At 37.7% G+C, this 25,102-nt stretch overlaps 1 long non-coding RNA gene across 1 annotated transcript; it reads left to right on the top strand.

Annotated features, from left to right (window-relative positions):
- Window positions 1–6,273: 6,273 nt before the first annotated feature.
- Window positions 6,274–15,123, top strand: LOC116762941. The gene is made up of 3 exons (XR_004352369.1): window positions 6,274–6,426; window positions 14,575–14,661; window positions 15,084–15,123. It is a non-coding gene; the product is annotated as an uncharacterized LOC116762941 (long non-coding RNA).
- The last annotated feature ends 9,979 nt before the right edge of the window (window positions 15,124–25,102 follow it).

Here is a 25,102-nt window from a genome sequence, read left to right as displayed (position 1 = left end):
CTTGAAAAAAATGGAAAACATCAAATAATCTTATGACAAAATAAAAGTTAATCTTTTCCAAAATGATACTTCCTTAGCCTTTTTCATTTGAAATGATCAGACTAGTTATTTCACTCTTTTTGAGATTACAAAGTTTACACATAAAATGTGCCCAAAGTAAATCAAAAGCCTGCCCCAGTCCTCTACTAATGAAACCTACCTAAGACAAGATCAAAATACCTGGAGAAGTCAGGTGGGCGAATCCCTAGAGTGAACATGGACATTAGGTCTGAGGCATTTTCAGCAAGCAGTGCTGTACCTGAGTAAATAGAGCCATTTATGAAGACTCAAATAGGGAAAATAGCTAAACATTTCGATTAACTAAGAGCTCTGATCGCTGATTAAGAACGGGCAGTCATGTTGTTTTTCCTATTATTTCTTTGAGCCTCTTGAAACTTCAGAGTCAGAGACGGGCTCCAGGATCACTCACAGTCTTGTGCTCCTAGGGGGTCACTAACTCTATTAAGCCTCAGTTTCTTAACCTGCAAAACGAAGATCATAATACCTCCCTCATGAGATTATTGTAGGAATCAATGCAAATAGGTGTCTACAAACTGTAGAGACACAACTGTGGTCCTGTAGATTCCAGTATTGACATGAGTTAGTCTGTGAGTAGGGAGGTGGTTGATTTCTTATAATGACGCGAGTGTGGTTAGTCAAATTCATGTAAGTGTAACGAATTTCATCTACTGCTAAAAACACTGAATTATTTTTTTTGCTCCATAAATGTATACGTGTTTTAAAAACCTGTTGAGTTCAGTGGTTCAAATAAATCTGTATTGCAGTACTGATTACAGAATTTCATTTCATTTAAAAGCCCTCTTTCTGTGAGAAACATGAATACACAGTGGGTAGCTATAGATTTAATGCGTATTTATGTGTTATCATCACACAGGATTGTTCTATGTGTGATGAAGTTCTGCTTTTTTCCAGAACATTCTCTTCTTGGTTTTATTTACATTTTGCCTTGATAAGCTTGTTTATATCATTTAATAATTCAAGTGATTACACCATGCTTTTGAGGTTTTTATGAGGAAAATTGGAGTATATACTTATGTTTTTAAGTGAATTGATTTATCTTCAAAACAAAACAAAACAAAAGCCCTGGCTCTCACTAACTTTTTAAATAGCTACATCGACTTGTCTAGAAGCAATCAATCAGCAACAATCACATTTCAGATAAATCTCAGGGCTAAGATGTCGCCAAGGTGATTGGAAGGAAATAATCGGCCTCAGTGGGCAAACAGAAAGGAGCCTGTTAAGTGAAGGCAAAGCTCACGAAGCAGCCCATCCGTCCCCTTGGGCTACATAGCAAAGGAATGCTCTTGAGAGTGGGAGAAATACTGCAGGAGGAACCACAGTGTCCCTTCCAGATCTGCCATGCTGGCCCTCGGGAAGAACAAGACAGCAGTCCCAACCTGGCGGAGGCACAAACTGGGACAGGGCATGAAGGGCTGGAGAGTACCCGGTGGCAGGCAGGCAGGGGAATGAGGAATCACCTTGTCCTCAGAACCCCCAAACAGGCCCTGCCACCACAGGGGAACAAGCACAGCAGTCGTGGTATCCGGACACCAAGGCTATAAACTCTGTTCAAGGCTCTTTCCCTCCCAAGCACCCCCTGCCGTCTTTTGTTGATGACTCTCTACAGGGCAAGGGGTAGACTGACTAACACCCTCCTGACCCCTCATTTCACTCCTTGACGCTCTTCCAGTGAGGGAGTAGTAGCTGGGATTACAAAGATTTATTTTTTTGTGCTATTTCATTTTCTTTAATCTACTTGCTTGTGTCCAACAAAAACCCTACATACCCATATGGAAAAAACGACATAACTACATACGTAATTTCTCTTTCTACATATATGACCCAAGTGTGAGCCAGTTCCTTCCAGATGAATGAAGACGGCAGAGATTAACAATAGTGCCTAAACACATGTGCAGCCTGGTGTCCAGGCTGCATGTATTCAGATGTTTATGTTTCTTCATTGAGTTGTAAATTTTAATGCACTGTAAATTGTACAAGGTGTTTATCTGGGAACGGCAAAAGAAAAAAACCCACATTATTTATGGTGTTTCACAAAATCTCAGTCCCACTGTTTATAAAGATCACAGGTTTATGAATGGCAACTAGAGATTCCTAAGGAATTACCTTATTATAAGTAGAACTCATCTGTGACTCTCCAACAGTATTGATTTAATAAGAGTATATATTTTTGGTTCCAGGAGTCACTGAAGTGCTAATCTTATGTGATTAATACACTATCAAAGTGTTTGTATGATGGAGACAGTAGTGTGTATAAATATTCTATTTGTTCTCCAGCTTTTCCCAGTTAGGGCCGTGTAATGGGTGTGAGAGGAAATGAAGTGTGTCACTACTAGCCAGAGGCATGAAAGATCTTGAGCAGTTCTCCAGTCTCTCTAAATCTGCAGGGTTGACAGAAGAGTATGAGGTGAAAACTTGATATTGAAGCAGCCTACATTGCAAATCACTGCACTGAGCGTCTCCCAGACCCAAGTGGATATTATGTGAGTGAAAAATAAACGTTTACCATGTTAAAATGCTGAGATTTGGGAGATGTTTGTTACTGCAGCACAGCCTGCCCTGACTAACATAGAGAATAAGACTGGATTTTGGTCTTGAAGGTTAAATAAAAATCTAGAGTTAGATGTGTTTAGTCTTTTAATTAAAGGCTTAGTAGGATACAGCAAGCATTGACAAACTTTTTCTATAAAGGACCAAACAGTAAATATTTTAGGCTTTGAGAGACAGAGAGTTTCTCCACGATTACTCAGCTCTTCCATTGGAGCACACAAGCAGGTGTGACAAAGCATAATGTGCATGGCTATGTTCCAATAATTCTTTGTTCAGAGAAACAAGAAATGGCCAGGATTTGGTGCAGAGTTCCTGGCCCCTGTGTTAGAGAATCTATTTTAAATGGAATTATGTTGAGTACTTGGAGTACGAGGTTCCTGGGCCTACCTTAACAGAGTACCACAAACTGGGTGGCTTCAAATAACAGGTATTTACTCTCTCACAGTTCTGGAGGCTAGAAGCCTAAGCCAAGGTGTTGGCAGAGTTGGTTCCTTATGAGGGTTCCAAAGGACAATCTGTTCCATGGCTGTCTCCTAGATTCTGATTGTTGCTGACAATCCTTGGCATTCCTTGGCTTGTTGGATGACATCACTCCAGTATCTGCCTCTGTCTTCACGTTGCCATCTTCTCTCTGTATGTCTCTCTTATAAGGAAGCCAGTTATGTTGGATTAAGGGCCCACCTGAAGGGCCCTTAATCCAATGTGAGAGCCCACCTTACATCTCTTAATGAATTATATCTTCAACGACTCTCTTTCCAAATAAAGTCACATTCTGAGGGACTGGGGTTTAGGGTTTCAACAAATCGTTTTGGGGTGCACAGTTCAACCCATAGCGTTTGGTTACTTTAAGAACACTTTTCTCTTAGTAACTTGACAATGATACAAGTGAATTTTGAATAAGTTCGTAGGCCTTGCCTTTACTCAGAGAGATCAATTCATGAACTATTTTGACAAGGTTGAAATTTTAGGTATCTAATAGAGCAATTAAAAGAAAAACCATGCTCATAATTAAAATAATAAATAGAACGTTGTAATGAACATTTACCATTCAGGACTGTTTTACAGGCTTCTACTTTTTCCAAATCGCTGATTGATGCTTAAGATGAGAAAATTAGATTTGATTTACATACTTTATTTCTTGGGACTATTATTAAAGTACAAGATTGATGAAATGATTATTCCTTAGAGTCTGAATGCAGACATCTATAAGGATTTATTAAAGACAAAACCCACAATTTCCTTGGCAGGTTTTGGAACCCTAAAATGTGAAAAAGCAGCACACAGTTAAGTAATCAAGTAAGCGCTTTAGATGTACATACAAGGAGTTCAGAAGAAAGAGGGACCACCAAGGCCTAGTAAGGGGGTGCCCTCTGAGGGATGAGAGTTTGGATAGACTGGCAGGGAGCATCTGATATGAGCAAGGGCATAAAATGATGTAGCTTATGGGGGAGGATCAGCCTGATTTGAGGCAGCAGGGACTTGTAGGGAAATAACAACAGTTATAACTGCAAAGAGTCATCAGAACTGATATAACAGACCCTGAATGTCAGCCTAAGGAGAGTTCAGATTACATTCATGAGTAATAGGTCTCTGAGCAATACGTTTCTGAGCAAATAATCAAAGCTGTGTGGTGTAGTCCACAAGATAAACAAGGCAACGAATTGATGAGGAATTAGCTAGGCATTATCTAGGAACGTCTAGGCATTATGAAAAAGAGATGGTAAACACTGTGTGGCAGGATGATCAGGAATGGTTCGTTAAGAGTTTGATGGGTCTTGATGTTGAGACTTCTGAGAGAGAACCATGAAGGAGAAAAAGATAAGTCAATGCGATCTCAAGAGGAAGGAAGGGAGGGAAAAAAATGGGAGGAAGCCGATGTAAACAGAAGGAAGGAAAACAGGTCAAATTCTAGCTAATTACTATTAGAATGAAGACAAATTCACTAGTTCTACTCTAATTAGTCAAGATAGGATAAGATATGCACGGTTACATATAACCCCCATATTTCAATAGCTTAGCACAACAAAGATTTATTTCTTGTTCATGTTATATATCCAGTGTTTACTGGAAGGGAACTCTGTTCCACAGATCCATTCAGATGAAGAATAATGGGCATTTCACCAACTCGTGATGCTGCTTTCTCAACGTGGAGCCACATGAGGGGAAGAAAGAGCGTGGACAGTTTCCACCACTCTTAACTGCCTTCAGTTCATTTGCCAGAACTAGTCACATGGCCCCAGCGCAATTTGAAAGAGAGGATGGAAAAGGCACAGAAGCCCAGGTAACATATGATAAGTACCATCTCTACTGCGTTATCATTTTCCCTTCTATTTCAAAAATAAATTGTTGTCTGTGGGTTTCTGTTCTGAATTTGCCTTTGGTAAAGTGAATCTAATTCTTTCCATACATTTCCACTAACTAACCACCAGGAAATCTTGTATATTCTTTACCATAACCAAAGGGCTTTACTTTCACAATCGTTCTGAACTACAGAGATATAGACAAAAGCAGAATGTTAAAATCTGCTAATTGTTTTTCCCTGCTGCCTGAAAGAGAACCACATGAAGAGCACAGTTACCCCGGAGTGCGGTAGAGTCAGAGACTAACATCTGACTCGTCAGAGAATAACCGAGACTAACTTGACTCATTCTCTAGGTAAGAGGCTATGGCTAAAGAGGGAAACACTGGGCTGCCAGAGCAAAGAGGACTGTCACAGGAGGGGTTTGCCTGTAGACAGAAAGTTACGTGTGTGTGTCCTGTAGACAGATGTGGAACCTACAGAAGGTCAAGCCATGGGTTATCTTTAGAAGGATTCTGCCTAAGAGCATGTCTTGCCAGGGACAAGATAATCTTAGCATGATAGAGGCTGGAAACAAATCATCAGGTGCAGGAGCTGAGGGAAGGGCCTGACTGCAAGTAGCCAGTTAGAAAAGCCATCACCAGGCTGAGAACTGGTGCGTGATCTTCAGAGATAGGTGGGGATTGGCAGGGAGGAGGGAGTCTCCAGTAAATCCCAAAGAACAACCCTTAAGTGAAAGAGTCAGCATTTGGTGTCTATGAGAGCTGGAAGTCACAGAGATGATCCAAGTACTAAGCAAGTACGACCTTCATGCCTCATCCTCTCCTGGCACTGACCTTGGAGGGGCCCCAAACAGAGCAAGGAGACAGAGGCCAAAAGCAAATGAGAAGAAGCTGACAACACCTGTACACTGCATATTGTAAGAAACTCTAGTCAAATAATGAATCCTTGTGAATTGTTTTTGTTGGCGGTAGGTTTGATGGGGGATTATGTTTTTAGGAATTTAAAGTATGGGTAATCAGTAATCCATTAATTCAAAACTATTTAATTGAGTTCCTATAACTGAGTACATGCAGTACCTACAAGCTGCTATAGGATGTACAGAAGACCCTCATCCTACTTTTTCAAGTTTTTTACATATTAGTGAAAGAAGCAGACAAAAAAGTAATCTTAAGACAATGTGATTAGTGCTGAAAAAGAAGAAAGTGCAATATTAGAGCCGAGACTAAGGGCATTTTATCTATGTGAAAGGATCTAGAAAGCTTCCCTCGAAGGTGATACTTAATCTGATATTTAATGTGTTTATTGAACCATTAACCAGAAGGTTGAAAGAATGGAAGTTATTCTCGGAGGCAAAAACAACTTAACACAAAGGCATGCAACAGGAGAACCCAACTTGCTCAGAAAACTGCAGATTTAGCAGTGTGGTTATAGTACTAAATACCATCGGATGGTGGTGGGGAACTCGTCTGGAGCTTACTCAGAGCCGATGTGACATGGTAAGGAATTTGGGGAGACTTTTTAAGCCATTGAACATTGTTAAATATTTGGTCTTTACATATATGCTTTTAAAAGTTGGGCTTCCCTGGTGGCGCAGTGGTTGAGAGTCCGCCTGCCGATGCAGGGGACACGGGTTCGTGCCCTGGTCCGGGAGGATCCCACGTGCCGCGGAGCGGCTGGGCCCGTGAGCCATGGCCGCTGAGCCTGCGCGTCTGGAGCCTGTGCTCCGCAACGGGAGAGACCACAACAGTGAGAGGCCCGCATACTGAAAAAAAAAAAGTAGAAAGTATTGGAAGATTTTTTAAAATTATCTATAATTTCACTATCCAGAAAGGACTACTTAAATATATTCTAGAGTATTTTCTTGTATTATTTACATATTTAAAATTTTTTATCCTATTTCAATTTTGTAGCCTGTATTTTTTACTTCCTATTATACTGTGATTATCTTCCAGGGTCACTGAATAATTTTTGACAACTTGATTTCTAATAAGTGACCAGTATTACAAGAAATTAATCCACTATTTTTTATTTCACCATTCCTTTACTGTTAACAGTTCGGTTGTTTCAAATGCTTTGCAATTACCATCTAAGTATTTCAATCTTTCAGTGCATTTTTTTTTATGCTTTTAAGATAGAGTCCAGTACATTGAATTGCTAGATCAAAAAGAATAAACTCCTTTGAAGCTATTTTTTATACATTTCTAGATTAATTTCCACAAAATTTTTGCTAATTTACACTCTCATCCCTTGTTCAGTAACAGTGTAAAATAATCTCTGCTCCTTTATAGGTTTATCAGTGGGACAAATTATTTGCTTTTATAAATAATCTTTGCTGTATTTTTTAATAAAATAAAATCAATAAACTTTTTATAAATGATCTTTGGTAAATAACTTTTGTTTGATTTTTTTTTTTTTTCGGTACACGGACCTCTCACTGTTGTGGCCTCTCCTGCTGCGGAGCACAGGCTCTGGACGCACAGGCTCAGCGGCCATGGCTCACGGGCCCAGCCGCTCCGAGGCATGTGGGATCTTCCTGGACCGGGGCACGAACCCATGTCCCCTGCATCGGCAGGCAGACTCTCAACCACTGCGCCACCAGGGAAGCCCTTGTTTGGTTTTTTAATAAAAGTTCACTGAAGAAATGTTGGGAAATATAGAAAAATGCAAAGAAGAAAAGTTATTTTATTTTGTATTTTTTTTTAAAGAAGATGTTGGGGCTAGAAGTTTATTAATTAATTTATTTTATTTTGCTTCGTTTCTGTGCGAGGGCTTTCTCTAGTTGTGGCAAGCAGGGACCACTCTTCATCGCGGTGCGTGGGCCTCTCACTATCGCGGCCTCTCTTGTTGCAGAGCACAGGCTCCGGACGCTTAGGCTCAGTAGTTGTGGCTCACGGGCCTAGTTGCTCCGCGGCATGTGGAATCCTCCCAGACCAGGGCTTGAACCCGTGTCCCCTGCATTAGCAGGCAGACTCTCAACCACTGCGCCACCAGGGAAGCCCACATAATTTTAATTCTATTTCTTATCATTAAGGATTGGTAACATCTTGGTATATAGCCTTCCAGTTTCTTTTCTTTCTTCTTTTTTTTTTTTTGAGTATAGTTGATTTACAATGTTTTGTTAGTTTCAGGTGTACAGAAAAGTGAATCAGTTATACATATACATATACCCACTCTTTTTTAGATTCTTTTCCCATATAGGTTATTACTGAGTATTGAGTAGAGTTCTCTGTGCTATACAGTAGGTTCTTATTAGTTTTCTATTTTATATGTAGTAGTGTGTATATGTCAATCCCAATCTCCCAGTTTATCCCTCCCCCTCTTGCCCCCTGGTAACCATAAGTTTATTTTCTACATCTGTGACTCTACTTCTGTTTTGTAAGTAAGTTCATTTGTACCTTTTTTTTAGATTTCACATATAAGTGACATCATATGATATTTGTCTTTCTCTGTGTGGCTTAACGTCACTTAGTATGATAATCCCTAGGTCCATCTATGTTGCTGCAAATGGCATTATTTTGTTCTTTTTATGGCTGAGTAATATTCCATTGTATATATGTAACTCTCTCTCCCTCTAAGTATATTTAACAAAATTGAGATCTTACTTATTTGGACTAACTTATACTTTGTCTTTTGCATACAATACTGTAGAGCAAGTGGTGTATGAGTTCATTAATTAGGCTTGGCTTTCAAGAGCTGCATAACATTCCCTTATACAAATGGGCCCTTATAAATCATCATTCTTGTATTGGAAGTTAGGTTGGTTCTAATCTTTCATCCTCACATGAGTATCCTTGTGCATACATCTCTGTGCATACCTTGAATTAATTTTTTAAGATCAATTGCTAAAAATGGAAATGTTGAGTAAAAAGATTGGAACATTTTTAATGATTTTTAATTCACTTGGCAAAATTTCTTTCCAAAAAGAAGATGTTCCCATAATTAGTGAATGAGAGGTCTTGCTTCACAATCTTTGAGGGTTAACAACATTTAAATTGTCCTTATTTGACATATAAAAATGGCTTTTTATTTTAATTTGCCTTTCTTTGATTATTTATAACATTAAATATCATTTTAGGTCCTTATGGACAATTTTTTTTTCTTATTTTGAAGATTTGGTGCCATTCTTAGGGGAAAGTCAGCCTTTTTGGATGTTCAAAGTCTTTTTCTGTACCTTTAAGAACATTAACCATTTATCTGTAATATTTTTTCATATAGTCCTTTTTTCACTCTGTTTTCATATTGCTGAGCTTTTGGATTTTCTTTGCGTCTTCATTGGTTAGAATACATCTTTAAGCAGGTTTATCAGGACACTTACGGGGGACTTTCTAAGCCTTTGCATAACTAAAATATCCTTTCTGTTGCCATCACGTGTGAATGACATCTTGTTAGGATATAGAATTCTTGGACCACAACCTTCTTCCCTCACTAGTCGATAGCTATTGTCTTCTGATACACAGCATAGCGGAGAAAAATTATGAGGTTGGCCTTTGGATATATGATGGTTAGTTTTATATGTCAACTTGACTGGTCAGTGGAGCACCCAGATGTTTGGTCAAACATTATTCTGGGTGTTTCTGTGACGATATTTTTGGATGAGATTAACATTTAAATCAGTAGACTAGATACTCTCATGTGTATGGGCCCCATCCGATGGATTGAAGGCTTGAATAAAACAAAAAGGCTGACTTTCCCCTGAGTAAGAGAGAATTCTTCTGCCTGACTGCCTTAAAAGTGAAACATCAGCTGTCCTAGAGACTGGTCACCACCCTAATCATGTGAGCTACATCCTTAGAATAAGTCTGTTTATATATATACATCTTATTTGTTCTTTTTCTCTGGAGAACACTGATTAATGCAGTATGTTACCTGGAATTTTTTCTTCTGCTTTCATACTGATGGCATTTGTTTTCTTTATCTATGAAAAATTTTAAATGTTATCATTACATATCTAGGTGTGGGTCTTTTTCATCCTGCTTGGAACACAAAATGACCCTAATAGACAAGACCCTGAAGGTGCTCCCATGTAATCGCTGTTCTTTGTGGCATATAGTACAAGGAAGGTCGTCTGCTAGGAGAAAGGAGGAAGGTGGTGAGGATGTTAAATTCTGTGATTCAGTGCTATGCCTTTAAAGTATACTTCCTACTCTGGGTGTCTGTCAACCCATTCATGCTGGCTGGAATCCAACTATTCTCCTAGCTTAGTGTGGACCTTCCACTGTTTTGATTAAGATGTGACCTAGGTCCAACTCTCCAATCTGAACCTCCAGCCCTTCACCTTTAGCAATTATTTATTATTAGTTTTTTATGGATTTAAGTCTCTTTACCCAGATAAGCACAGGAATGATCTTATATGCACCTTTCATTTAGTAGGCTTTTGATATTTGTTCTCTGATTGAAATTGAAAAGACCAACAAATATTACACACACTGCAAAAATATTCTGTTGAATATTTTTAAAATCTCTACCCTTTTGGGGCCACTGTTGATGATAATCAAACTTATGCTTTAGGCTGACCATCAGGCTTTGTCCTTTAAAAACGTATATATTACAAATATGTATATGGATTTGTTATAGACAAGAAGAACACAAAAATAAAAATCTTGTTGGAAAATGTACCTATTCTAATGTAAATGTTTTCAAAGTGATTTTGTTAGGGATATAAGGGAGCATATAATTAGTTCATTGATACTAAAATTCCACAGTTGAAGATTTCTGCACGATTACCTACAACTTCACTTAACAATAAATAATTAGACTTACCAGGTGTCAGGCACTGTCGTATGTGAAATTTATCATCAGTTTTATCCATATAAATTTTTAAGTTCATGGCACAAAACCATGCTACCTACATAATAAAAGTCACATATTCCTGAATTTAACTTAGTGTTCTATCAATTACAATAAAATTGCTAACTTATATAAATGATATTATGCTTCAAGATTAATAGATGCTTAAGTGGTTACAATCAATCATCTAAACTCAACTCACCTAAACTGCATTTTGTAGTCTATCTCTTCTCATTTTGTTAGGGTTGCTTTTGTATACTCATTTCTCTCATATCATGTACAGTATAATCCATAGGTAGGTGTGTGCACACATCCATACATATCCACACTTCCTGAAAAAACCTGGGGTCTGATATGATTCTATAGCTCTCAACATTCTGTTCACCCACAGTACCTTATGTTCCAGAGAGGTTGTGTTTCCTCATATTTAACTCATTCTCTTATCTCTCCAACTTCTACCTCACTCCTGAGGATCTTCAGGCAGCATCTGTCTGTTTCCCACCCATGTACTTCATTCAATCATCAGTCATTCAAATAGTCTGTCAACAAATATTTCCCACAAGCTCTGTACCATAGTACTGGGTCTAGAGAAATCAGTAAGGCTTAGTCTTTTCTCCCAAGAACATCGTGGTTTAGTATCATTCAGGGGGCCATTTTCTAGTGTCCGAGATGTGAGTGGGCTTGAGGCAATGGCTGATCTGATCCTTGAAAAATTGTAATAGCTCCATTCGGTAATAAAAGGAAAGGAAAGATAAGAGGGGACATTAACTAAAATGGGGTTTTAATTGATGGAATCTGAGTCTTAGGGGAGAAGGGAAGAAAAGTGTAAAAGGAGGTGGTTGGTCTTGTGCTTGGGAAAAAAAGGTGAAAAAATCTGGCAGTGCAGGGAGACTTCTACACAGTAAAGCAGTCTCTGAATCCTGAGGCTGGTACTAGAAAGTAAATAGACGAAGCATCGAGCAACACCTCCACACTCCAGTCATTCCAATTAATAGGCTTTCAATAAATCCAGCTGGACCAGACCCGAGATTATTCTTCCAGGAGGAGCAAGGGGAGAGCTGTATATGGAAATAAGCACCATTTCTTCTGACACCCGAGTATCCCCATCACTCTAAAACAACCCATGGATTAACCTGAAGTCCTCCCGTAAGTAAGAGTGGTATTTCAGGATAACAAATGGTATAAACACCCTGCTTGTGAAAAAAAAATTTTTTACACCCACCATTTTGTTATCCTAATATCATATATTGGACAGGTCCTTCATTATAAATTTGGAGTTAAGAGACTTAAAGGAAACCCAGTGTTAGAAAGCTACTTGTACTTAAGTGGAAATTGTCAGTAGCAGAGCCCCACTTGTTTTCATGGGACGTGGGAATGAGATACAATGGAAACAAAAGGTCAAAGAACTTGGATCTTCATGGCTCCAAAAGCCAACTCTGCCCGCATCACAGTTTGGTCCCCATGCTGTCATCTGTGAATTGCATATGGACGTGTAGAAGCTGGGTCTGAAGTATTTTAAATCTAGTCCTAGACGCTTATTGAAAATATTGTTGAAGAAGGTGTGTTACTCTGCTCACCCTACAATAACAAAGTTCCGTAGAATAGGCAGCTCAAACAACAAGAATTTATTTCTCACAGCTCTAGAGGTTAGAAGGCCAAGATCAAGGTTCCAGCCAATTTGGTTTCTGGTGAGAACTCCCTTCCTGGCTTGCAGATGGTCACCTGCTCGGTGAGTCCTCACATGGCTGAGAGACAGAGGAGAGAGAGAGAGAGATCTTCCTCTCCGTATAAGGCCACCACTCCCATCAAATTAGGACCCCACCTTATGCCCTCATTTAATGTTAACCACCTCCCTAAAGCCCTCTCTCCAAATCCAGTTACACTGGGAGTTAGATCTTCAACATAAGAATTTTAGGGGAAGACAATTCAGTCCATAGCAGGCTGTATAATACCTTACCATAATTTTGTTTCTGTAACTACATTACTCTTAATTTTCTTAAAATAGCTTCAAGTTTGCAAGAAAACTAATGCATGACTATTTAAACTGTACCTAGCAGTCAGAATAACACTAAGTGTTGTAGGCTCCCAGCAGCACAGATCATTTTATTGGCAGCTGCCCGCTTACCCTAATTCATTGACATCCCAAACCTAAAAATATGCCTCATTTTCTGAAGCTTAGGTAATGCACAAGCTCCTTTAAAAAAAACTCACACAGTTCAGTATATACTTAAATTTTTTCTAACATTATTTAAATATTTATAGTATTTGTAAGTATAAGCATGTACATAAAATAAATGTAAGTCCCTAGGGTTTATATCTTGAATCCATCTATAAAATTAGAAAAATGTAGTAATTAAATAAAAATGAAAAATGCATCAATAAAATTAAAATTTTGCTAAGTTGCATGTGCTGTTATGCTAAATCACTGCTTTAATGTGATTGTATGACTAACTGCTATGACACAAGATTGCTTTTTTCCCTGATTTTGAAGGTTTTGATGGCTTTATATTTTATAAGTACTTATTTATAAGTCATTTTATTATATTTATATAATAAATATGTACATTTCACAGATAATAAAATTGTACATAATTAAACATTTACATTTTATTATAAAAACTAAAGTACAATTTATATCATAGATCTGTATCTTAGAGTTTTTTTAAAAATTATAAAATACCACAGGATATAAAACCAATTAAAGTTATCCAAACATCTAAAACTCAGAGACCAACCCAGTTTAGTGTATTTCTTTTTTCTCTTTAAATGCATGATTCTGGAAGGAGGAAGTGGGAAAGCAGTTCAATCTATATGTGAACTTTACATAACACCCTATGCTTTTGGCTAGAGTGACCAACCGCCCCAGTTTGCCTGGGACTGAGGGGTTTCCTGGGACATGGGACTTTCAGCCCTAAAATCAAGACAGTCCTAAGCAAACTGGACAGTTGATCACCCTACTTTCAGCCTTATATCTTGTTCCCTGCCTTCTTCTTACCTTAATCTGTATGTACTTTAGGTTGTAGCTTTTTCTGCCTTCCATCATCAGTCAACGCTCTTCATACAATTTTCCAAATTTTGTTGAAATATCTTAACTTCAATGTTGCCCCTTAATTCTGTTTTTGAAGGTTTGAGAACGGTGTTTTATCCCAACTCCGTTACTGCCATTTTAATAGGCTCTCAGTTGAGCTCTGTCCACCATCTTGAACCAGAAGGTGCTAGATTCTTTCAAGTTTTACGTTGTAGATTGTTGGTGATTCTGTTCTAGCCCCACTTCTCAAGAAACCTTCCTATGTACAACTTGGACTTCACTTGCCCAGAATGCATCATCTGTGGCCTGTCTTCAGTTGCTTTTAACAATCAAAGCAGAACTACTTGGCTCTAATGTGGTCCTAAATATAAATAGAAACACTAGGTTAACACAGGATGTTTGGTTATTAAAAAAGTCATCCAGATGTTATTGAATAGTCACTTTTTAGACTATCATTAAAATAAACACATATAAAAATATAACACTCACAGGAAAAATCACTTGAACCACCGAGACTATACATCCAGATTCAGGAGTGATTTCTCATAGATCATTTTAACCCTGCATGTATATTCATATTTACAGGGAGCACCATTTTAAAATATGGAAAAATTATGATAGTGAATTAGGTTTTATTTTTAAATGTTAGAATCTTGGCAAGTCCTTTTTCATATAAATTGTTTAAGGTTCACTCACTTAGGGCTATAGAAGAGAAAATTTCTAAGAAACATTCTAAACAAGATTATATGAAGAAAAATAATGTAGAATGTTCAGCTGATTTCTCAGCCCCAGGATTTTAATTCTTAGGTCAAAATGTTTTTCCTTTTAGGACTTGAAATAGTCTCCTGCTGAATATGTTCAATTAACTGTGGCCTGTCAGCTCCAGCTCTTTTAAGGATCTATACTCCATCAACAGGTAAACTGTTTTTACAGATGTTTTTATTCTAACTTAATTTCTCATTTCAAATGTGAAGTGGATCAAAAATAAGATCAAAAATTAGGTACCATAAGATTTATAGGACTCATTTCAGAAGGTCCTTTAGACATACTCTGGGGACTATTCTTTTTTCACCATAAGTGAAAATATATGTGTTTGAATCAGTTCTTCATCACCCTCCACAACTCATCTTGGTTGATTCCTCAAAATAAAAGTACCTGTTTTTTGTCGCAAGTTTATTTCTTTTGTTATAAATGTTTTGACTTGGTTGGGTTGAAAGTAAAGACATCTTCTGAGACCTATTTTTGCCCTTGATAACTAAGAAAAAGAGTTCAGTAAGAATTCAAACATGAAAAATTAGTACATTTTCTAAAAAAGTTTTATGGTAATGTCTTCTGCAGTATGAAGATCATCTTTGAGGATGCTACTGTTCCTTCCATGGTAAGACTTGTTGTTTCATGATTAGTTAAGAAGTAAACCCGTCAGTGTTTTGTGAGATGGCAATTTTATAGATCTCGTTTTCAATCAGACAATTCAGAAATAATTTCTAGTTGCTTCAGTCACTCAAGTGCATACTTCCCACGTCTCTTAATTTAATATCTATAAACATCTTGAATCAAGGTAAAAGCATGTGACCAATTCATGTCCCCAGAGTGTGGTCTTGGTTATAATCATTCTACACACTGATCTCCATTTAAATATTTGATTATAAATGACGATAAAATATATATCAAGAACAAGTGGAAGGAGAAAAAAATTTAGAAGGGCAACTACAGAGGTCTGAAATGGAAGAAGTAGTTGCTTTGAAGATAATTTGTGAGATTACTGTAGATGCATGAAGTTTTTTAACTTCACTTGGGTTCCTGTGTTCTTCCCACAGAATAAGAATCCTACCCACCAGCTCTGCTTAGCTCATCAAAGCCCAAGGCAGTGACTCAAGTTGCCATTTCCTAGGGCTTGTTCTAGCCAAGGCAGGGTGAAATGTGTTCAGAGTCTGAATAAAGATTTAATAATTGACAAATACAATGCTTAGCAATTCGATCCTTCTGTAGACACAAGAGCTCGACAGAGTGTCGCCAACGTGTGCGTTCAGTTCCAAGTAGATTGCTTGGAAATATTTGCAGAATTAACATATGTGGAATTTAGGTTTACTGTACAACACACATATATTGTATTACTAATGAACCTTAGACCCTGACCATCACACGTGACATTGTTTTACAGAAAAAGAAGCCCATGTTTCAGTTCCCAAGGTGGCACATCTTTCCCATTGCCATCTTGACGATGAGGGCAAACTCCTCCTCTTCTCAAGTCTAGCACTGGGCTGCTCAAACAAAAACCAAGACTCTGAGGGATCAGTAACAGACATCTCAAATCTCCATTACAGAGAGGAGACAAAACACTGAAGGGGTTTGATGATCGGTTTTCAACATGTGGCATATAATTGTCAATCTTCAGGCTTACAAACAAGTGGTTTTCCAGGAGGCTTAATAGTCTGTTCATCTCAACTTTAGAAATTTCAGTTCCTGTGACTGAAATACAGTCACAAAAGACAAAATATTGATGACGTTCATAACAGAAAGAAGTAAAATCGTTCCTTTACATCTACTTCATGTAATAAGATCTATAAACGTCAATAACCTCTGAGGACTTGGCTGTATCCATAATTGTAGAAATTAGACCTGGTAATAGAACAGTTGGTTCTTCCATTTTCCAGAGGCTGTCTTAACACCACATGAGTATTGTGTCTTATTTTCCTGGTCTTTGGCCATAATATATACACAAGCCATGCTGACCAAATGTCTCACTTTTTTAGCCAGGATGGTTTTACTTGTATATCAGTAGTGGGGAAAAAAAGTGAGTTAATGCTTCTTCTTAGCAGTTACCTGACATTACATTTCCTGTCCTTTCTAAACCCTCCAGTGATATATACACAATACTAAAATTTTAAATCCTAACATTTATAACTCTTCTCTTCTAGTAATTTGCTTCTTTCCTTTGGCAGCTTGATCACCAGGGGCCTGGATCTTCTTATTTGTAAAATGAGGGAATTATACGAAATAATATCCAAGAGTTTTTCTAACCGAGAAAGTCTGTAGTACTACTTATGTTTATGCTAGAATTGAACAAATACATAAATATATTGTGGATAATGAGAGTGACGTTTTTCACTTTTGGAGAAAAAGAAAAGTTACAAATAAGTAAAGGAAAGAAAAGAATAGGCTCTGTGGTGTTGGATTGAACTGAAGGTGTTAGTATGAATTCATGGTTTTTAATATATATACTGATGGATAGACAAAGAAATATAGATATGTGCACATGCATAGATTAGTATACAGACATATTTCCCAGCTCTGTCTGCTGAGAGGGCCTAGAAGCAATGACAACCCCGTAACAATTAGCATACCTAGAGCTCAGATATTGGTTCTAAATACTATCTTCTAATAAAAGGAACCAAGGCTCCTTGCAGAAAATATTGATTCCAGGCCTGTGGCAGTGAACGTATAAGACATGCTCAGAGCATCTTGTGGTGCCAAAAAGTAAAGATGTGCTTAAAAAATGATGGGGCCGTGTCAGAAGAACACAGGAGCCAATTTGGAGGAGCTCCCAGTGGCTGAAGCTGGAATAATTTGAGTGACAAAATATATAATAATAGTATCAAATTATAACCCATAGACTAAAATAAATATCCACAAGTCCATACTTATATCAACCAATCAATCAATAGTGGAGAAGAGACTACTCTTCTTTACAGTAGAATTCTAATTAATTAATATGAAAGAAATGAGGTAGATAGAATACAACCAACTTAGGCAAACACAAGAGCCATGGAAGAATACTAAAATGAGTGGGCAAAATTATGATGAGAAATTGAGATGAATATTTACATAGCCTTAAAGTATCTCCCAACAAGATAATTATTAATTAAAAAGAGAAAAATCTTAATTTTGCAGTGGAGAAAGCAGCAAATACCACCTTAATCAAGTGGTCAAAGTTAACGTCCTCAGTAATAAGACATATCCACAACATGTACTCCCTGATATGATTCATTGAGAAGGGCATAAATCACTTCTCCATTCTCTCCAAAGATATATAAATAACCCCAATCTAATCCTGAGAAAATATCAGATGAATATGAATTAAGAGGTATTCAAAAAAATGACCAGTACCTTTCAAAAATGTCAAGGTCATGAAAAACAAAGATTGGGAAATTGTTACAGATTGAAGAAGATTAAGGAGACATGACAATTAAATGACATGTTGATTTCAGGATTGAATCCTGGACCCCAAACTTGACATGAGTGGAAAAACTGGTGAGATTTGAATAAGGCTTGTGAAGTAGTTCATTGTACTGTATCGATGTTATTTCCTCCTTTCAATAATTGTACTATGGTTTTGTAAAATGCTTATAGAAGCTGGGCAAAGGTATTGATATATAGAAACTCTGCAAATTTTTTGTAGGTCTGAAATCATTCTAATTTTAAAAGCTAGAAAAATGACATAGTTGTAGAAATTTACAGATTTTAAATGATAATGACATTCATTATTTATTGAATGACCTCTCAGTGCCAAACACCATACTAAGAGACATTTAAAGATGCAGAGTACACACACACGCACACACATGTATATATTTCCACTTATTTTAAGTAATTCTTAATCACCAATATTAAGACAAGAATTCTTATTTTTCCAGAAATTAGGACCAAACATCTCTAATTATAATGACAGTATTATGACAAGAGTAATAAAGAATAAACATATTTCAAATTAATCTACAAATCCTATGTATTTCAAATTTAAAAAATCCCAACAGAATTTTATGGGGATTCATAAGCTAATTCTAAAGTTCATCCAGAAGATAAAATATGCAAGAATATCTAAGGAAATTTTAATAACGTGCGCTAACAAATATAAAAACAAACTTTAAATCAGAAGTAATTAAAGTGGTGTGATAAGAAGTGGTGTGACAAGAAGAGATCAATGGACATGACAAAAGACCAGAAACAGACTCATCCATCCATGAGAATGGATGATACTGATGATATTTCAATCTGGTGAAGAAAAGGTTATTTTGTCAGTAATTTCCACTGGGTTATTAGAATCCATTTGGGAAAAAATTAGGATTATTTATTCATTCAACAAATATTTAAATGCCTACACGTTTTAGAAATAGGAATTAGTTCTCTAAGCAACTTCACGTACAAAAATAGATTTCCAGAGTTAATAGTTAACTTTTTTAATCTATAAAAATATTAATATAAAATATGAGAGAAGACCTTTCTACACAGGATAGAAAATCTATATGCAATAAAGGGAAAATTTGAAAGATTTAATTTCATAAAACTTAAAAATTTTGCATGATAAAAGATACCATAAACACACTAAAGAACTGGGACAGGCTAGAAAACATTTACGTGTATAAAAATGATGAATTAGAATTTAAAATATATGAAGTTCCAATAAATAAACAAAAAGACAACTGAATAGAAAAGTGGGAAAAGAATATGACTGGCAATTTACAAAAAAAGGATAATGGCAAAAATATATGCTCAACCCCTTAAATAAAGAAATTAATAAAAATTTAAACAATAATGGTTTATCTTCACGAAATTGGCAAATATTTTTGAAGACTATTAATACACAGTGTTAATGGTTAGATAGATGTGAAGTCAAGAACTCACATAGACCGTTGGTGTAATGAAATGCCCATATCTTTTGACTCAACAATTTAATTTCTATGAACCTATCAAAAATAAATGTGTACACAAGAAACATGTATACAAAAGAACATTTGAATTATTTGTAACAGCAAAACCTTGGAAATTGTCGTAACATCCTTTAAAAGGGGAATGGTTAAAAAATAATAGAACATGCAGACATTGAAATGCTTTCCAATTATTAAAAAAGAATGAGGTAGTGTTGATGTATAAACATGGAAAGATCTTCAAGACATTTTATGTGCAGCATCAGGTTGCATAGCAATCGATAAGAGTATGATAGAGGATAGATAGATCGATAGATAGATGAAAGAGAATTTACATATTTTACCTGTAGCTGTTTCATATAATTCTTGGTTTGAATTTCTACATTGGGAATATATTCATTTATGACATATGTAGCTAAAAATAAAAGTGAAAAAACAAGCTTCCATAAGATTTAGAGCAGCTTAATGTAAAATTGTTATTTTGTCCAACTTTTAAGGTCACACTTAAAAGAAAAAAAATGGGCCAGAAGTAGAATATTCAACCCAAAATATGTATTCCTGAGATTAACCTAAGCATAGATTTTCATAGTAAAGGTTGGGAATGTGAATGATTTCCTCCTAAACACAACTCATTGAGCTATATAGGTCAAATAAGTTGTTGGACGGAATATTTTTGCATCTTTATTTCAGAGGATGAGATCAGGAAGAAGGTCGGGAATCTCCCCAACTAGAGTTAATAGCCTCGCTGTTCACACAGTATACTCTGGGGACCAGTACAGTCTCACTCTTAGAGTTCACTAAATTAGAATGGTAACAGCAAAACAAACTTACTCATTTGAATGTATTTCTTATACTTAATGGAAATAAATGTTAGGATGAATAAAGAAGAAAAAAAAAAGATATAAGGTCTACAAAGCCAGGTGTAAAAAAACTATTGGGTGATATGAAAGAGTAAGACTATACAACCAAAACAAAGTTAGAGGAGATACTTGAGAAGCCGTGAATGAATGATGAGGCTATGAGTTACACCATTTTAGAACAATTGTTTGAGTTCTGATAATGTAAGTAAACCTATGGAGGAAATATAGAAACATAATTTTCCAGCCATCAACCAGTCATTCAAACCAGAAACTAGAGGTCATTTTTGATATTTCCCCTCTCTCACTGCCACATCCAATTCATTACCACAAGAAACATAATCCCATCAATTCAACATCCAAAATAGCTTTCAAATCTCTCCTCTGTGTTCTACCTTCAGTGCCATCACCCTGGTGTCACCACTATCCAGGACGGCTGCAATGACCTCTTAACCGTTCCCCAGCTGTACTCCTGTCCTACCAACCCATCCACATAGCAACTAGGGTGATCCTTTAAAAACTTAAAGAGTCCTGTCCCTTTCTGTTTAGGACTCCTTACCTACCAGGGCTGCCCTGCTGTGACCTTCAAGACAGCAGATACTTGCCATGCTCCCCTCCCCCACCCGTCCATCTTCATTGTAAGTCTCTCTCCTTGTTCACTAAGCCGGTCTTGCTTCCTTTCTCTCCCTGCATCCCTCCTCAGGGCCCTCATGCTCTCCTTCCCCAAACTGTTGCCTGATTGATTACTTCTCACCATTCAGGCCGCAACTTAAACGATATTTACCAACAGATGTTTCCCTGACGGCACAATCTGAAATAACCCCCCCCTCCACCATTTTAGCCTCTGATCTTTTTCTTCACAGTGCTTACAAAAATGTGTAATTATGTGTTCATTCAAATACATGCCTATTTAATGTACATATTCCCCACCATATAGATTCAAAGAGGGCAGGAACTATGTCTACCTCATTCACTTCTATATTCCCAGTGCCTCACCTAGTACCTGGCACGCAGTGGGTGTTCAATAAATGAATAGGTAAACAAGCTAGAATAATCATGTCCAGACATATTTTGAAGGGATGGAAATACCAAACAAGATGAAGATTGATAGAAATAATTATTATTTGTGTGATTTAAAGATAGAAATGATACAGGAATAGATACAGCCTCCTCTAGGGAAGTCAAATGGCCGCCCAGAGAGTGTGTTAGGAACTCAGTGTAGCCGCCATGTCTGCTCCTCACTTACTGGGTCTAGAAATAATTTTATCAGTGCACTCATGGTAATTAACAACTGACTCATACTGAGTAAACCATGTCAGGTTTATGTGTACATTACAAAGCCAACTCATTAATTTATAGTAGAAAGTATAACCATCAAGTTAACCTGACTCCCAACCCTTGTTTAGCTCTGTCCATCACTCTCCATAGGAGAGAGTCAGGTAGCTAAATTATATCCAGATGATAACTGCAGCTCAGAAAGGATTCCTGGCCACAAATAACTTATGCTACAGAGGCACCATCACCGTCGTGTTAGGCCTGAATTCTTACAACAGTCTCCTGTTCTCTGTACGTCCCCCTCTCCAATCTATGAAGCACACAGAAGCAAAAGTGTTCCATTTAAAACATACATCCAGTCACCTCACTCCTCTATTCAAAACCCTTCAATGGTTCTCCATTACATTAGAAGGAAATCCAGCCCCCTACTCATGGTTTACAAGGCTGTGTGTGATCTGGGCCTTGCCACCTCCCCAGTCTCATCAGCAGCCCCTTTCCCACACTCTGGATGCCCCAGTACACTCATGTGCTTTCAGACTGGGAGACGGAATATACAAATGGATAACAGCCAGACCGTGTATAAAAATAGAACTCTGACCCACAGCCTGCAGTAACCAGCCCAGGAAGCCAGCCTGCTATCTGTAAATCAGACTGGTAGGGAGTCAGACCACTCTCTGGATCAGAACAACTGATCCAGGAAACCAAACAATAATCCCTCAACAGGCAGACCAAAACAACCAAGACTTGTTAATAACTGATAGCCTTTGAATCTCTGCCAAAATACGTGACAATGGCTGACTGCCTCGCTATAGCCAGCTCTGAATAAATGGCCTTCGCTTGTTGTCTTTTGGTTGGTCTTTGTTTATTTCCACAAGACCCTTCACTGTGGCAAGCTGCTTCCTCCCTTGGATGCTTTCTAATCCTGCTCCCTCTGCCTGGAATGCTTCCTCAACCCTTCACGTGGACGATCCCTTCCTGTTTTCTAGATTTCAACTTATGTATTGAAGATGCCCTCCCTGACTGCTCTTTATGCACACCCCTATCCCAGCCTCTCTTTTGCTTCCCTTACAGCACTTAGCACAACTTGCAATCATTCTGTTTCTTTTCAGTTTACTTCTTTCCTACCTATCACCCTTACTAGGATGAAGATTTATGAAAATAGAGACTGTCTCTCTCCTGTTTACTCTGACCCTCGAGGACCTAAACTAAAACCCCCAAAATACCAGATACCGAAGAAATACGTTGAATGACTGAATGGGTAAATAAATGATCACACGCCTAAAGTAAATGCAGACCCAGTGTAAGGAACAGCTGTGCCTAGCCACCCGCTGAAATAACTAGATGTTAGATGAGTCTGTGATGCTGCAGGTTTGCCAGTCTCTTTCATGGACCAGCTTTGAGGCTGGAAGTTGGTTTCCCTTAGACCTGCCTTGATATGGAAAATACCACAGGAAAGACAGAGACAGGGATAGGGATAGGGATAGAGGTAGAGATGATAGAGGTGGAGGATAGTAGAGATAGAGGTGTAGAGATATATAGATGGATGTGTAAAGTGGTTTAATTTTAGCAGGTGTGGGGACTGGCAAGTCCACAGTCTACAGGCAGGCCAGCAGTCTGGAAACTCAGGCAGAATTTCTATGTTTGAGTCTTAAAGCAGAATTTCTTCCACTCTAGGAAACCTCACTTTTTCCTCTTAAGGCCTTCAAAGGATTGGATGAGGCTCACCCACTGTATGGAGGGTAATCTACTTAGAGTCAACTCATCGTGCATGTTAATCACATCTACAAAACACCTTCACAGAGCAACATCCAGACTAGTGATTGACCAGACAACTGGGCACCATAGCCTAGCCACAGAGACACAAAATTGACCTTCACCCCAAGGGTTCAACTTAAACCCCTCATTTTTAAAATAAGATAATGTCATTCCTCTACTTAAAACTGTCTCAGGCTTACTACCACCATCAGCTTAAATTCCCAGTTCTCTACCATGATGGAAAGGCTCAACCGGATATGATTCAGGCCCACCTCTCTGGCCTGGTCTCCTGCTGCCCTATTCGTCACTGTTCTACAGTCACTCTGTTCTTCTTTCAGTACCTCAGTCATACCAAGCTCTCTCCTGCCTCACAACCCTTGCAAGTGTTCTTCCTTCGCCCGGAATGCCTGCTCTCCTGCCCTCTCTGTGGTGAGCTCATTCTAGAATTCAGGTCTCAGCTATCTTTTCTCTCCTCAGAGAAACCTTCTTTGACCACCTATGTATCACATGCTTATCTCCTTCATCAGCTGATCACTATCTGTATTCACTATTTATTCACTTGTCTATACCTAAATCAGTGATTCTCCACCCTAGGCAAATTTGCTTGGCAATGTCTGGAAACATTTTTTTTAAACATACTATATTTTTTTAATGGACTTTGTTTTTTAGAGCAGTTTTAGGTTCACAGCAAAATTGAGTGGAAAGCTCAGAGACTTCCCACATACCCCACACCTCCACATGTGCACAGCCTCTCGTGGGATCAGGATCCCCCACCAGAGGGGTACATTTGTTACAATCAATGAACTTACATTGACACATCATTACCACTCAAAGTCCATAGTTTACATTAAGGTCCACTCTTGGTGTGGTACGTTCTGTGAGTTTGGACAAAGGTATAATATGTATCCACTGTACATATGATCCACAGTATCGTGCAGAACAGTTTCACTGCCTTAAAAATCCTTTGTGCCCCACAAATTTATCCCTCCTCCTACATAATCTCTGGAAACCACCGAACTTCTTACTGTCTCCATAGTTTTACCTTTTCCAGAATGTCATATAGTTGGAATCATACAGTATATAGCCTTTTCAGATTGGCTTCTTTCACTTGGTAATATTCATTTAAGTTTCCTCCATGTCTTTTAATGGCCTGATGGCTAATTATTTTTTAGCATTGAATAATATTCCATTGTCTGGATAAACCAGAGTTTATCGATTCACCTAACAAAGGCCATCTTGGTTACTTCCAAGTATTGGCAATTATGAATAAAGCTGCTATAAACATCCATTTGCAGGTTTTTATGTGGATGGAAGTTTTCAACCCATTTAGGTAAATATATACCAAGGAACATGATGGCTGGATCGTATGGTAAAAGTATAGTTAGGTTTTTTTTTTTAAGCATCAAACTGTCTTCCAAAGTGACTGTATCATGTTACACTCCCACCAGCAATGAATGAGAGTTTCGGTTGCTCCATACTCTCATCAGCATTTGGCATTGTCAGCGTTTTGGATTTTGGCCATTTTAATAGGTTGTAGTGGTATCTCATTGTCGTTTTAATTTGTAATTTCCTAATGCATTATGGTGCTGAGCATCTTTTCATATGCGTTATTTGCCATCTGTGTATCTTCTCTGGTGAGGTGTCTGCCCAGGACTTTTGCCATTTTTTAATTGGGTAGTTTGTTTTCTTATTGTTGAGTTTTAAGAGTTCTTTGCATATTTTGGATAACAGTTTTATCAGATATGTCTTTTGTGAATATTTTCTCGCACTATATATGTAGCTTGTGTTTTCATTCTCTAGATCTGAAGACATTTTTGGTCATCAC

The sequence above is a fragment of the Phocoena sinus genome, chromosome 11 (genome assembly GCF_008692025.1).
Source record: "Phocoena sinus isolate mPhoSin1 chromosome 11, mPhoSin1.pri, whole genome shotgun sequence".
NCBI classification, from domain to species: Eukaryota; Metazoa; Chordata; class Mammalia; order Artiodactyla; family Phocoenidae; genus Phocoena; species Phocoena sinus.
The sequence above is the reverse complement of the archived record's forward strand: the minus strand, read 5'-3'. Positions and strand labels throughout refer to the sequence as shown.